The sequence below is a fragment of the Schistosoma mansoni genome, chromosome 4 (genome assembly GCF_000237925.1).
Source record: "Schistosoma mansoni strain Puerto Rico chromosome 4, complete genome".
NCBI classification, from domain to species: Eukaryota; Metazoa; Platyhelminthes; class Trematoda; order Strigeidida; family Schistosomatidae; genus Schistosoma; species Schistosoma mansoni.
This window is the reverse complement of record NC_031498.1, coordinates 704,087-718,873: the sequence shown is the minus strand read 5'-3', so window position 1 is coordinate 718,873 and position 14,787 is coordinate 704,087. Positions and strand designations below refer to the sequence as shown.

Below are 14,787 nucleotides of genomic sequence, written 5' to 3'. Positions count from 1 at the left end.
AAAATTATGACTATTTATTTTTAAATGAAGCTTGATTGATTTCACTGAACAATAGTAATGTGGTGTGGTCTACTTATATTCATATAAGTAGTATATAGTGATGGTCAGACATAGAATGTATTTTGGCAGAAGATCGATAAGGAACAAACAGGAATGAAGTGCAATAGGTATGAAAATGCATGAACAATGAAATCACAGACGATAGACTGATATTTACCGAAGGAATAATCAAGATTGAGACAATTGATTGATAGTTTGCAAATTAACTGTTTACTGTATGGTTATCAGAATTTAGTGAGATAGTCTGTAATTTTGTGTTTAAATACATTCGATTGTCTGCACTAGTGTTCTGTTCACTACAGTAAGGGATCACTTACATAATTTTTGATGTTAAGGAAGTGTTATTCTTCCTTAATTATTGTCATCAGCACTCAAATTCATTAAGAACCTTAATTATCCACCAAATACAAAGAATTCATGATTATCCCATCTGTTCTCAGAAAATTTTCGTCCAATGTTTGCATTTACATGAATTTAATAACCGGTCAGATTTGTTGTAGTTCCGTATACGGTGTATAAGAAATAAAAATGTAATCAATCATTCTCAGTATAGGTTTAAAATACCCCGTTGTTGATGTTCTTAAGTGAATTTAATCAGTCTTTGTTGGCTTATGGAAATCCAATGTGGATTATATCAGTCTAGATAAGAAAAACTGATTGGATTCACTTAAGAATATTAACAACGCGATATTTTAAATCTGTACTAATAATGATCTAATCGTCATACCTTTTAAAAAAGTAAGTCATTATCTGGACTCACTGGCTAAATGGGTATTGAGTTAAGCATTTGAAGCAAAAGGTAATTAGTTTGAGTCCCGTTATAAGCATCAACAGAGATGCAATTACATTCAGCTGGCGAATCTCAAATAAAACGTAATATGTGTTCTAAATTCAACTACTAGACACAATCTAACTTTTCTATAAATAGTATCTTCATTGCTAAATATCAAATGATTTATCATTACTGGGTTTATAAAATAAAAGACAGACAAACTTAGTGAGATACAAATACTTCTATTTATTGATGTTGCATTTTTCTATCATTGAACTTAAACACTCAATTAAAGTGAATCGGTCTTTTTTTTTGGAAAAGTATCCTGGATAAGCAAATTAAAACAATGGAGCCCTTTTTATACAGGGCGTTAACATTTTTAACTAAAAAAGATAATTAACTTTCAAAAATTTCTTGGCGGTAAGCTCGGTTCAAAATTCTTATTGTTATGTGAAATCATTAATCCACGTCATATAATGACTTATATCTGTTGAGCTCTTTTTTTAGGCAACGTATGAATGAATCAGTATAAAGTAGTTATTTAGTAGCCTATTGATATTTGTTTTCTAAAAGAAGTAAACACATTTCTGTTAGTTTTTAACTGTAGGGAATGATCTGCATTCTTACAGAAGTTCGACATATAGAACAAGATTTCAAAAAGTTAGTTGGTAAACAGTTCGCCAATTATTGGATATTAAAATCTTGACCGTAATGTATTAGGTAAGAATCTTTCTTACAATAGAATAGTACTTCATAGAATGGCACTTCATAATAAGAATAATAATATCAACAATGATATAATACAAACGGTTACAAACTCAATTAGAATTCATACCTTTTGCATAAGTGAGTGGCTACATGAACTAAGTAGCTAAATGAATGAAATGAAAGGTGTTGGGTTCGATTTCTAAAGTGAGCATCAACTATGGGATGCAGACACATCCAACAGATGAATTCCGAATAAACTGAAATGCGAAACTTGAATTCAATTATTAGGCACATTCTATCTTTTCTATTTAAAAAGCATCATCATGCTTTTAAATGAAATCTCTAGTTTATAGAGCTTATAAAAATAAATTAAAACTCGAAGCAACTTACAGTATTTTCACATGGCATTTATCATTCGAATTTATTCTAATCTATACAATTTACTTAGTATAGTGGTTTCTTAATGGTTAAAGTCTTCAACCTTTAGCCACTAAGTCCTAGGTTCATACTCTGTTTCAGCTACTTCAGTGCGAGTAGTGGTGAATGAATGAGCTATTTTATAATTAAATGAAGTAGTATATTCTAAGTAATTTAAAAATTAAAATATATATTTTCATTAGAAGGGGTTTTGTGGAGATTTTAGTAATTTGATAGTTGAATTCATAAGTCAATTGAAGCTAGACTGATATGGAAAACCTAGAAGTACTGGATGACTATTTCGTCCTAGTATGAGACTCCTTAGTAGTGTGCATCCACAATCCTAGATTCGAACCCAGGACCCATCAGTTAAGCGCGCGAGCACTTAACCTCTAGACCACTGGGCCGGCATCCAGTACTATTAATGTCTAACTTCAACCAATCCACGAAATTGCTCCCCCGTTCACCATTGTCTTTAATGAAATACTATCTCACTGCAGACCTGGTTGAACTCCACTGATTATTGCTTCTCACTAGAACTCCAGGAAATACCTCTTGAAGCCAGTCACTAGTGAGCATACGATGACTACCATCAGAAGGGGTTTTGTAGAATGATAAATCCTGAGTTCGAACGTTGAGAGCGGGATCGTGGATGCGCACTACTGAGGAGTCTCATACTAGAACGAAATATCCATCCAGTGCTTTCATGTTTTCCATATTGGTCTAGCTTCAATTGACTCATATATTTTTTCATAAATGTACTTAGCAATATCTGTGGTTTTTTGGGGATTGAAATATTCCGAATAGATTAGATCATGAATTATGTACGTATGATTACTTAATTTTGTACTATACATAGTAAAACCCTCAAATGTGTTATATTTTGATTCTTTTTTTGAAACATCCTAAAAATATACTTTGGTAATATTCTTTCAGTATTTGTCAACAAACAACAATGTATTACAAATCTTTCCAAGTTCCTTTGCAATATATAACTTGAATGTTGACCAATTAGTTTCTACTTAGAGACTGGTAAACACATTTAAATATAAATTCCTAGTTATCCAATATAAGTAAAATGAAAATTAATAGAGTATAGTTGCATTCAACCGTTGTATAAAAGATATTCATGACAGTTGTTTTAACAGTCATCTTGTTTTACCTCCCCCCCTTTTTTTAAAAAAAAAAAGTGTAATCTAGTTTCACACGATCCCAACAGTTGTCGGTTATAATCAACAACTTTCATTCATTCTAATGAACTATGTACGATTATTACAATATTACCCATGTTTGTTTAATATTAGTCGAAGTTAAATTTGTTTACGATAAAATTGACACTATTTACCATAAACCTTTAAAGAATTCAAAACGTTTCTTAGGAAACAAAAAAAAAAGAAAAAAATACCATAAGACACCCCTGTCTAACATATTTTTAAAAAGAATAAATATGTAATTTTCCATATTACATCATAAATAACAATTGAATTTTTTTTGGGGGGGGAAGGGTTGTTTGTTTCAATATTCATTGTCGATTCATTGTTTAAATATTTAAAGAATTTTCCCGCGCTCATAGAATGAATACATGCAAAATAAACATTAGTGTATCTATCATAAAGAGAGATTTTCTCTTCTTTTAGAAATAACAATTTTGATGTAATTACTTCTTAAACAACTTTTTAGTCTTTAACTTATTGAAACCATGAAACAATATGGGAACTAGGTTATTAGATTTTTGAATACATTTGAAGAAAAACGTTGTTGCCTTTGTCAAATATTTTTATATCAGATAATAATAATACTAATAATAATAATAGTAATAATAATGGTAACAATAGTGACAATAATAGTAATAGTAATAATGATAGTAATAGTAATAATAGTAATAATAGTAATGGTAATAATAGTAATGGTAATAATAATAGTAATAATAGTAATGGTAATAATAGTAATAATAATAATAGTAATAATGAAATATTTGTTCCGCTTAAAGGTACATGTTTTTTTTACTAGACAGTTTAATTCCAAATTTACATTTAGCTTCACGAAAAAAATGCCTAGTTGACATTAAAACAACTGTGGATTTTTTTTAAAAATTTTTGTCTTAACGACAAATTTTTTAAGGGTTAGTATTTGTAAAACGAAAATGGTGCTCAGTGAATACTCTTTTTTTTTCACCCAAACATGTAAAAAGGGTATAGCATCTCAAAGAAATCAATTATCTCTAGCTGTAACCATATTTAAACTTAAATTAAAAAAAAAAACTAGTGATTTACGTGATTACTAGGACTCTCGGTTATTAGAAAGGCTTTTATATTCATCTTAAAATAAGTAGAACCATTTATGCCATTTTTAAAGTTAATAATGATATTAGATATTGGATAATAGTTAACTTTATTCTATGTTATGGTTTTGAAACATGGCCATTAAGAATAAAGGATTTTAACAGGTTATAACTGTCTTCGAAGTATCGTTCGTTTATTTTGAGACTAATGGGTAAGGAATATTGAGGTTAGACAAAGGGTAGTACTTAAATATAGGAAGGCGAGTGATGACATAGTAAATCTTCATCACTTGAGGTGCCTGGGACAAGTCTACGTATACTCAAACACTACCTACCTAACGAGCGATATTGAATGGTGCAAGAGTAGAATAAAAGACAACTACAGGTAGTGGGGTTGAACCGAAAAATAGTACCAATCTAAGTAATCACAGACGCTTGGACTGAGTCATTTTATTAGATGTATACTAGTGATTGAAGTCTGTGTGATTATGATAATCAAAAGTTAGAGACTTTAGGTGACATGACTCAGAATCGTTCACAGCGGCTCTGATGCGTTCTCTGTTTGTTTTCTTTTAGAATCTGGGTTTCGAAATTTCTCTACATCCTTTTGTCTTTTTTTAATGCCTATTCTACTACTACTATTACTACTGCTACTTCTTTGTTTGAAAATCTATTTTTCCTTCTCAAATCATACTATCTATAAGGAATAGGTTCTAATATTACTGAAACTGTTACTACATCCAATACTCTGGTATTTACCATCATAACTTCATTAGTTTTAATAGTTAAGACCATCATGGAAAACCTGGAAGCACTGGACGGCCGTTTCGTCCTATTGTGGGATTCCTCAGCCGTGCGCATCCGCGATCCCGCCTGTGCCGACATGGTTTGGCAATATGAACCTAGATGGATATTTTTTAGGTTCTAATTTGCCGATCAATAATTAACTTTATATATATGATATCAGTTTTTCAGGAAAAAGAATTGCGAAATTATTTTTAATTTGTTAAAGTGTCGAAAATTTCTCCTCTTTTATCACAAAGGGGTTTTGTGGAGATTTTAGTAATTTCATATAGTTAAGATCATGAGTCAATTGAAGCTAGACCATGTCAGGTAGAGACAGGTATTTACCTCAGTACAGTGGAAGTTGGTCGCGCAATTTCGTGGATTGATTGAGGTTAGACATTAACACCGTTGGATGTTGGCTCAGTGGCCTAGCGGTTAAGTGCTCTGGCTCGAGACTGGTAGGTCCTGGGTTCGAATCCCGCGAGGCGGGGTCGTGGATGCGCACTGCTGAGGAGTCTCACAGTAGGACGAAGCGGCCGCCCAGTGCTCTCAAGTTTTCGATGGTGATCTAGCTTCAATTGACTCATGATCTTCTCCTCTTTTAGTTTTCGCGACCCCTTAAATTCTTTAAGGTGATTAATATCCCTTCATAATTCATTTGTAAGCATTTGAATCTACCCGTTTCCAATACTTATGCATTCTGAGTTGACTGCATTGATATTGCTGTCAGTCATATGGGAAAATACTTTGAGTGTGTTCCTCTTTACCTATTTTCACTGAATGAGCATTCATATTTTATATAGTTTATTATTATTGTTATTATTACTACTACTACTGCTAAGTTGGTTTTTTGTGCTTATAACTTATATCCTATTTGAATTTATCAATTAATTATGTTACGATGTTTGATGACTAGAATTATTTGAAAGGAAATCTTTCTTGCTCTAGGTTTCGTGTTGTTTGACACTCCTCAATTAGATTTACCTGTACTGTTGAGGGAGATGATACTCCTTATGGATTCTTAACATGAATTCCTTAATCTCTCAGTCCGAAACCTCACCACTGGCCTATTCAAACCTCGATTGGATTTCTGACTGATGTTATGTTTTTGTCTAGTTTTTCAGATACTTAATGAATAGTTCTATAACACTGTACACAATATTTTATTGTGTGGTAAATTTAAGTACATTTGATTTTCTCAGTGACTTCAAACTGAAAAACTTTTGGTGACAATATGTGGTTCTTGAGTGTCTCTGACGCAAGCAAGTAGGGCAAGAATGACAAGAAAGAGTCCAGTGTATCGGTTAAAAAAAGTGGTCCGTGAATTGTGAAGCGATAGGTTGGATCCTGAGATTTCACACATTGTCAGTCATGCGATCCACTGGTAGAATACTCCGATATTTTATTTCAAGATAACTTGTCCCTTCAGTGTTATGCTTTATTTGTTGGGAAATACCTCATAGTTAGGGATCGAGGTTCTCATTGTAGTCAAACCCAACAAATTATATCTAGGTGGGGAAGTGAAGCAACACCACACATGATAGCTAGGGGGTGAATCAGTCAGTTAATTGTTACACTTAAAAATACTGAAAAATTAAATTACCTGATATTCGCTGGTTTGTAGACGATTGATACAAGAGACTAGGTTTAAACCTTCAATATATATCTAGAATATTTTATTTATTGTATACATGGAAACTACATTGTTACTATAGACGGAGAAAGTGTACGCTATCAATAAATGCTTCATCTTTTAAAAGACTGCTTAAAGTGCTGAAAATGTGTGGTTTAAGATATTTTGCCAAATATTATTTTTTGTGTGTGATATATTTGGAAGTGTGTGTTTTATTTAGAATTGATTAATCTGTGAGCTGCAGCCAACTTCATATTTATTTAATCTTTCAGTTCTAATTGAACTCTATCGCTCAAATTGCAATGCGTTTACCATATTGAATAGATTGAATGCGGCTAGCAGTGGAATCCGGGACACGTGTTTCATCATATTAGGGACTTGTCAGCTGGATGCTGTTGCATTCCAGAGTCGATATCCACTCTGGACTCGGATCCAGTACTTGTCGCTCTAAGCATAATCGCATTATTCACTTAGTCCAAATGGTCTCACTCCATTTATTCTACGTAAATGTTGTTTTGAGTTCCATATGTTCCTCAATTGTAGGAATACGGTCCTTGCTTTGCAATCCTCACATTTACATCTGCATCAGATCCTTCTTGATCATCAATGGTACTTCACAGGTACGTCAATGTTTCCACCTCTTTCAGAGTTTCGTCATCAAGTGTGATTGGGTTGGTGTTCTCCGTGTTGTATTTGAGAATCTTGCTTTTTCCTTTGTGTATGTTGAGGCCTATTGATGTAGAGGCTGCTACTACATTTGTTGTCTTCATTTGTATTTGTTCGTGTGTGAGAGATAGGAGGGCTAGGTCATCAGCAAAGTCCAAATCATCTAATTGATTCTGAGATGTCCGTGCTGTTGTTAATTGCTGTCTTCTTGTTCTTCCTTTCTTGAATCTTGTCCAGGATTGCCATAGAGATCCATTCTTTATGATGATGCTTCTTGCGATCCAGAACCCCTTGATACTTTGAAGTTAATGCTTCTTTGATCCCTTTCTACTTGTCCTCCATCGTAGTTTCTTGTTGTTTCAGTAGATCCTGTAAAGCTTGAAACCTATTGTTGAGAGTTATCTTGAATTGGTTGAATGCACATAGATTTACAAATCTCTCACCATTTTCATTTCTCCCTCCCAGTCCATGTCGTTGCATTATATCTTTATATCCAGTGTTATCTATACCGGCGTTGGCGTTTAGGTCTCCCATCAGGATGGTGAAGTCCTTTCTTGGGAACCTCTCTATGATTGATTGCACCCTCTCATAGAACAGAGCTTTAATGTTGTCGTTGCTATTCTCGGTTGGTGCATAACTTTAGATAACTTTCATTGTGATTCCCTTCTTCTTCATTTTGAATGATGCTTTGATAATTATGGATCCGTGAGATTCCCATCCTACAAGTGCATTTCGTGCTTCTCTGGGCAGCGTTAGAGCAACTCTCTGAGTGTGTGGAGCATTTTCTTCTTCGTGACCAGAGTACAGCAGCATCTCTCCCTTATCTAGCCTTTGCTGTCCAGCTTGTGTCCAATGGGTTTCACTGATTCCAAATACTGCGATTTATTTATTTATTTAAACACATAAATATTGGTACAAAGGGGAACCAGATAAATATGCGCCACATAAATCTCATTTGATTTGTGTGAGGGCTGCGATACTGCCCGGGTGCCCAAACCGAAGTAGGTGGTTTTCTTAGGGGGCCACACTCCGAGCCTTTGACCTAAAGGTCTAACCCACAAGGTAGTGGAGCATCGTGAGGAGATGCAGTCCCATGGTAGCCGGTGACCAACCATTGATTCATACGCCATTTGTTCCCTCAGGATCCTGGAGCCCATGAGCACCATTAGTTTGAAATCAGGGTTTTCCAACTCCTCTAGGTGGACTCGCCGTGTCCACCAACCCGGTTAAAGCGCCGGATATTCGCTTTTCGTCCTCTCAAATTCGTAAACAACAGTAATGCCACGAGAAGGCAGTGAGTATGACTTCCCTGACAGAGGCTATATACACGTGGCCATGTGAGAGCATTACGAGAGGGAGAGCGAACTCTGCCCACTCTCAGCCGTACCAGGGCATTTGGTGGCGATTGATCACATTTCACTTAAAATATTGAAAATTGATAAACCAAACCATTAGAAAGTGAATTAAAACGTGATCATTAGTTCAAATGACTCAAAATCACATTCATTATAATAAGATGTTATGTGATGAGAGGCACTTTAAAAGAAACTCTGGACCCATATGTTTTTTTGTTAACTGACACACCTATATTGCGAGAATTGATACACCGTATAGAAATTGAACCCATGTCACCTAACTGTTATATCGATTGAGTGCGTTCTTGCCCAGTTGATATATATGAGTGACAAGACCGCCAATTAGAGAGTAGTGAATTTATTTATAGCCCAATGATATACAAAAGCCGTATGAGCAGTCTTGAGTACTTATCACTCCTGCTATCTGCCTAGCCAGTCGGTTAAGTACAGAACATCAATAACAGCCTCTGCAATATGAATCATTATCCTCAAATATACTGGGTTTATATACCAACCAAACAGACCACATCGTACCATAAAATAGAATATAACATTTGTACAATAATTGGCCAAATGTGGCTGTGAATAGGGGGAACAGTAATGAATAGACTGGGGATAACTCATGAATGGTAAATCGTATAGTAATAATCTATAGGTCAAAATAAAGCTTATAACAAGAGGAACACGAATACGACTAGTTAAGTTACTTAGTAATTATACAATAGGAAATATACATATCATATTGATCCATAAATAGTTCTCAAAGTTACCATTCATAAATCTCCACAGGATACATCACTAACTCTTTACAATCTAAACATGTCTAAATCTATCAATTAAAATTAAGTAGTATCCTTCATATTCTTTAAAGTATAAAACATATAAAATTTCGATATATATAATTAATTATTTATTAAATATATATACTCTTTATTCCTTACTCAAAACTTGTACCTTATACAACCTTGACCTGACTTATAGAAGATTTTGAGAATAGTTTATCAAAATTTTTTAATTGACAAAAAACAAACATTCACAACACCACCACCAACAACAACAACAACAACAACAACCCAGCAACATAACTTGAAGGAGATGTGAACAAGTCTTGACCAACTTAATTATTACTCATTAGGCTAATTTTATGATTCATTTACATGTTCCCTTTTGATAAACGATTTTTTTTCTTTTTCTTTTTTTTTGAATTTTTCTAAGTTGAAATAAAAAAAAATACACGCCCAAATACAAGAAACAATGAATAGGATGGATATTAGTTTGGTTACAATTATAGAGTTCACTAAAGTTTATAGTTTGCATATAAGTTACATACAATCTCCTATCGAAGTAATAGTTGTAGGTTGAATAGATTATAAAAAGAACGAACCAATGTTCTTTTTTTTTAAACGTTGTGTGTTATGATCATTAGCTAAATGAAAGATAATAGTCATTGTCCAAACTTATGTGAACGACGTGCATGTGTGTGTGTGTGTAAATATACATTTCACTAGATACACTTAGTATTACTTGTTTGAATCTTCCCATTGATGTTTAGGACTGCAACTGGTCAGTCTCTTATTGGCATATATGCGTACTGTGTGTATTGCCTCGATATAGCCTTATTTCACAAGCCTTGTAAGCAAAGATGGATAGTGGCACAAGCAAGTGGCTATCAGGACTCAGTAGCTGAGTGGATAACGCGATGGCGTTTGAAGCGAAAGGTACTGTGTTCGAGTCCCAGAGTGAACATCAACTCTGAGATGCAGGTACATCCAGCTGACGAGTCCCAAATAGGACGAAACGCGCGTCAAACTGGATTACACTGCTAGCCACTATCCATCTTTGCTTACAATTTCACCAGATAGTTTACAACTGTAATGTTGAAGAGAATAATGATATGTCAAATAAAGGAGTTTATGATTTGATTAAATTGCTTTTTAGCTAGATTTAAGGTTGGGATACATGTTTGTGAATTTATATTCCATCCACGTTCCAGTGTTCAATATGTGTGCAATATTTAGCATTTCTACATTCATTCAGTGATTGAATGCTGCATATAAGAGCATGATTCTCTGTAAGGAATTCATTTCAAACTATAATTTGTCATTTGCTTACTAATTTCATTGGACAAGTTGAGATGGTGTACAGTAGGATATTTACAGAATACCAATATAGATAGATTAATAAGATGAATGAAATGAAATTGGCAATGAAGGTTACTGTGATAGACTAAATGAATAACGAAATGTTTGAAAATGTTAGATATTGTAGATTTGCTGAATATTGAATAATGAATGGTTATCTTCGACATCTTATTTATAAATTAATTGCCTTCATTATATCTATGATGCATATATGAAATTGGAAGGATATTCATTAGATCAATTACTAGTCATTGAGAAGTTAACGAGTTTCAAAAGTTTTTTTCAATTTATCTCTTGTTATTTCTTGATTGTACTGACAACGGAAAATTGACTAACTGGGTTACAGTACTCGCTAGGTTAGGCCGAATAAAGTCCAATGTTCTATAACCTTCATTTCGCATACCAGAAATTCAGACAAATAGTCACATGCAAGTTTTATAATTTACACTTATAATTCACTTGATTGTCTGTGTGCAATGCGATGCTGTAAATAGTAAATTGTAATTGGGCACAAAGCCAAGACAATTTTTTCTATATAGAACTGCGTAACAGTTTCAGGATTAATAAAGAATATGAAAGTGCAGTTAACATAAAGTGTCCAGCTAAGCTAGCAAGGAATAAGAAATATAGGTCAGGATCATGGCGCAAGTATCAAGATAGGGTTAGCAGTTATGATCAACAGTTAAGGGTCCGAAAATCAATACCTTGATCCTATTTCTTAGAATAATACATTATTCAGCTGTCTTTGCCGTCTTTCTTTGATTAGCCAAAACATGTTAAGACCTCAAGGTCGTTTGGCAGCATATTTTATGCTTGCCGAACATGCCACATTTATTGTTGATAGACCTTGTAATGTAGTGATACCCCTAAAACTGAGATTAGACATTCTATGAAAGTATATGTTATATCAGTGGTAACACCTACTGTTCACAAGCCACAGTAGTAATCAGTCTATATATGAGCATACCAGTTTGGAATATATCTTATTTATTGAGTGACTGACATCAGTCAGAGGAATATTGAACAACAGTCAAATTTTACTTAAGTTTGAATAGATTTTTAAACTATAGATTATTTTTTGCCTCATAAGTTTTATGGTGTCATGAATTCTTCAAGACCTGATGTCAGTTCATGATGAAAACCCTAAAAATAATCTAATTTCTAATCCCAACCATCAATTGTAAATCATAATCTTTATTCATCCCACAAATTTATAATCGCCATTTAGTTGTAGTCAACAGACGGACATTCTCAAGGTCACTTTAGTGTTGCTCGAAGGTTGCTCATAAATTACATTCTCATTGAAAGTGTTAATTAACAAACGTTGTAATAACAAATAATCTTTAAAATTCAGCATCTCTGTTGTAGGTTATGATTTAGTGAATTCATTGAAACTATTCATAGTTTTCTTTATACACCTTACTCTATTCTTTCTAAGTAAAACTGATAATTACAAATCTAAATTAAATCTCAGTAGAATGAAAATTGGAAATAATTCAATGTTTGTATTACCTTTTACAGTTTACAGGAGAAAAAAAGATACAGAGTTAATCTAGTCATACGCAACATAGAATCTTTGTACATCGCTTCAAGTTACCACAATTGATTAACACTGAGAATTCAAGACGAATCCCATAGTAGTAGAGATAGTGATAGTATTATTGGTAACAGAAAAGATTAGTCATAGAGGATCTGATTCGACAAGAAAATCTGAATTACCGAAATGAAACCTTGAGTCTGAATAAACACAAAGTTCTGACTACTGATAGTTGTCGAATATTTAGTGTTTCTAAACTTTTATGTTATTAACAGTAAATGTAACAGTACATTTCGTATGAAGTGTAATTTTATGATTTGATCAACGACTTTTCAATTATTAAGATAAAAGAAATGAATGTTAACTGATAGATGATAATGTAATGATAAAATTCGGCCGAATTATATCAGCTCATGAAGATAAATTGTTGACATAAGCCCTCGATTGTACGGATATCAGAAGAGAGGATATCTACTTAGTAGAATAAATTTTTCTTCTGATAAAATAATATGGCCACATACAAAATAATGAGCACAAGAGTGAACATGATTGGAAATCATTTAACAAATAAATGATGCCGGCTCAGTGGTCTAGTGGTTAAGAGCTTGCGCGCGAAACTGATAGGTCCTAGGTTCGAATCTCGCGGGGCAGAATCGTGGATGCGCACTGCTGAGGAGTCCCTCAATAGGACGAAACGGCCGTCCAGTGCTTCCAGATTTTCCATGGTGATCTAGCTTCAATTGACTCATGGTCTCATCAATTAAAAAATGTATGATCATTATAAATATAGAGTGCTTCCCGAGTCTACTAAATTTTTCCGAGTTTATATCATAGATAGATGTTAGTTAGACAACCAGTGAAAACCAAGAAGGACAAAAACAGCTGTTTTGTCCCGTTATGAGACTCCCTAATAGCGTGCATATTCTAGTCCACTGGGGATTGAACCCGGGACTTTCAATCTTACGGAGAGCACGTAACTTCTAAATAAGATAAACGACTGAAGCATATGTCAACCATAGATCATTCACTTTATATTGAAAATAATGCATAAAACTCGAAGCTTAATTCCCGGCCAGTCATATGAAAATTAGTACATAAAAGCAATAAGGTTGTTCTCAAACGTAGAACTACACAGTGTAAATAAATGTAATTTCATATAAAAACGTACACACATATAATAAGACATAAAAAAGAAAACCTTGAGTCAATAAAAGAACATTTTATAAATGAGATCATAAGTCATTTGTTGCTAGACCACCATGGAAAACCTGGACGCATGATGGCCTAGCTTCAATTGACTTATGATCTCATCTATAAAATTACAAAAATCTCCACGAAACCCCCTTCTGAAAAGGACATTTGTAGTTTTTTAATATTTTTCTCTTATTAAACTTTATATGTAATTTTCAAATTTTTGACATTTGTAACTAACCACTCAATCATTCAGCTCAAAACCAACCAACCAACCAACCGACCAAACAAACAAACACAAATAAACAAACAATCTGATATCATTCTATCTCAATCAAAATAAATAAACTGAATTAATCTCAGACTATTAAGATGAACAAAAAAGAAGAAGAACAACTTTAAAATTCAGTACTAATGAATTGATTCTATTCACCATTAATGACCTTTGTGTATGATTTAATTCAATGCCAAAAACTATCCATACTTTAATATATCAGGATTAATTTTATAAAGATATATACTTGACATGTGAATGTCATAAATATTATAATTATATAATGAATAGTAATAAAGGTTTTTGAATGATCCCATAATTAATTTTAAGAAGGTAATTTTGATTAATCTTTATTAAAATAAGTACATCTTGTATCAAGTGCTTCGATACAATTATTATTATACAATTTGTTTACATTGGTTATATTATGTTTAACTGTGAATTTTTAATAGTTGAAATCATGAGTCAATTGAAGCTAGACCACCAGGGAAAACCTGGGAGCACTGGATGGCCGTTTTGTCCTATTACGGGAATTCTCAGAAGCGCGCATCCACGATCCCGCCTCGCGAGAGAGATTCGAACCCTGGACCTACCAGTCTCGAGCCAGAGCACTTAACTGATAGACCACTGAGCCAGCATTCAACGGTGTTAATGTCTAACTTCAATCAATCCACGAAGTTGAGCAACCATTCACCAATTGTCTTCAGTGAGTTGTTTTCTCACAACAGATGTGGTTGAACTCTACTGGTCACTGTTCCTACTAGACCTCCACACCGTCGTATACCGGCCAGCTCAGTGGTCTATCGGTTAAGTGCTCTAACGGCGAGACTGGTAGGTCCTGGGTTCGAATCTCGCTCGCGAGGCGGGATCGTGGACACGCATTGCTGAGGAGTCCTACAATAGAACGAAACGGTCGTTCAGTGCTTCCAGGTTTTCCATGGTGGTCTAGCTTCAATTGTCTCATGA

General features: G+C 33.9%; 3 non-coding genes across 3 annotated transcripts; all 3 read left to right on the top strand.

The window, feature by feature from the left end:
- The first annotated feature begins 5,441 nt into the window (after positions 1 to 5,441).
- Positions 5,442 to 5,517, top strand: Smp_tRNA_00092_Pseudo_CGA.1.1. The gene has a single exon. It is a non-coding gene (tRNA).
- Positions 5,518 to 10,354: 4,837 nt separating this feature from the next.
- Smp_tRNA_00177_Gln_TTG.1.1 lies at positions 10,355 to 10,421 on the top strand. The gene has a single exon. It is a non-coding gene (tRNA).
- Positions 10,422 to 12,935: 2,514 nt separating this feature from the next.
- On the top strand, positions 12,936 to 13,006 carry Smp_tRNA_00249_Pseudo_CGA.1.1. The gene has a single exon. It is a non-coding gene (tRNA).
- The last annotated feature ends 1,781 nt before the right edge of the window (positions 13,007 to 14,787 follow it).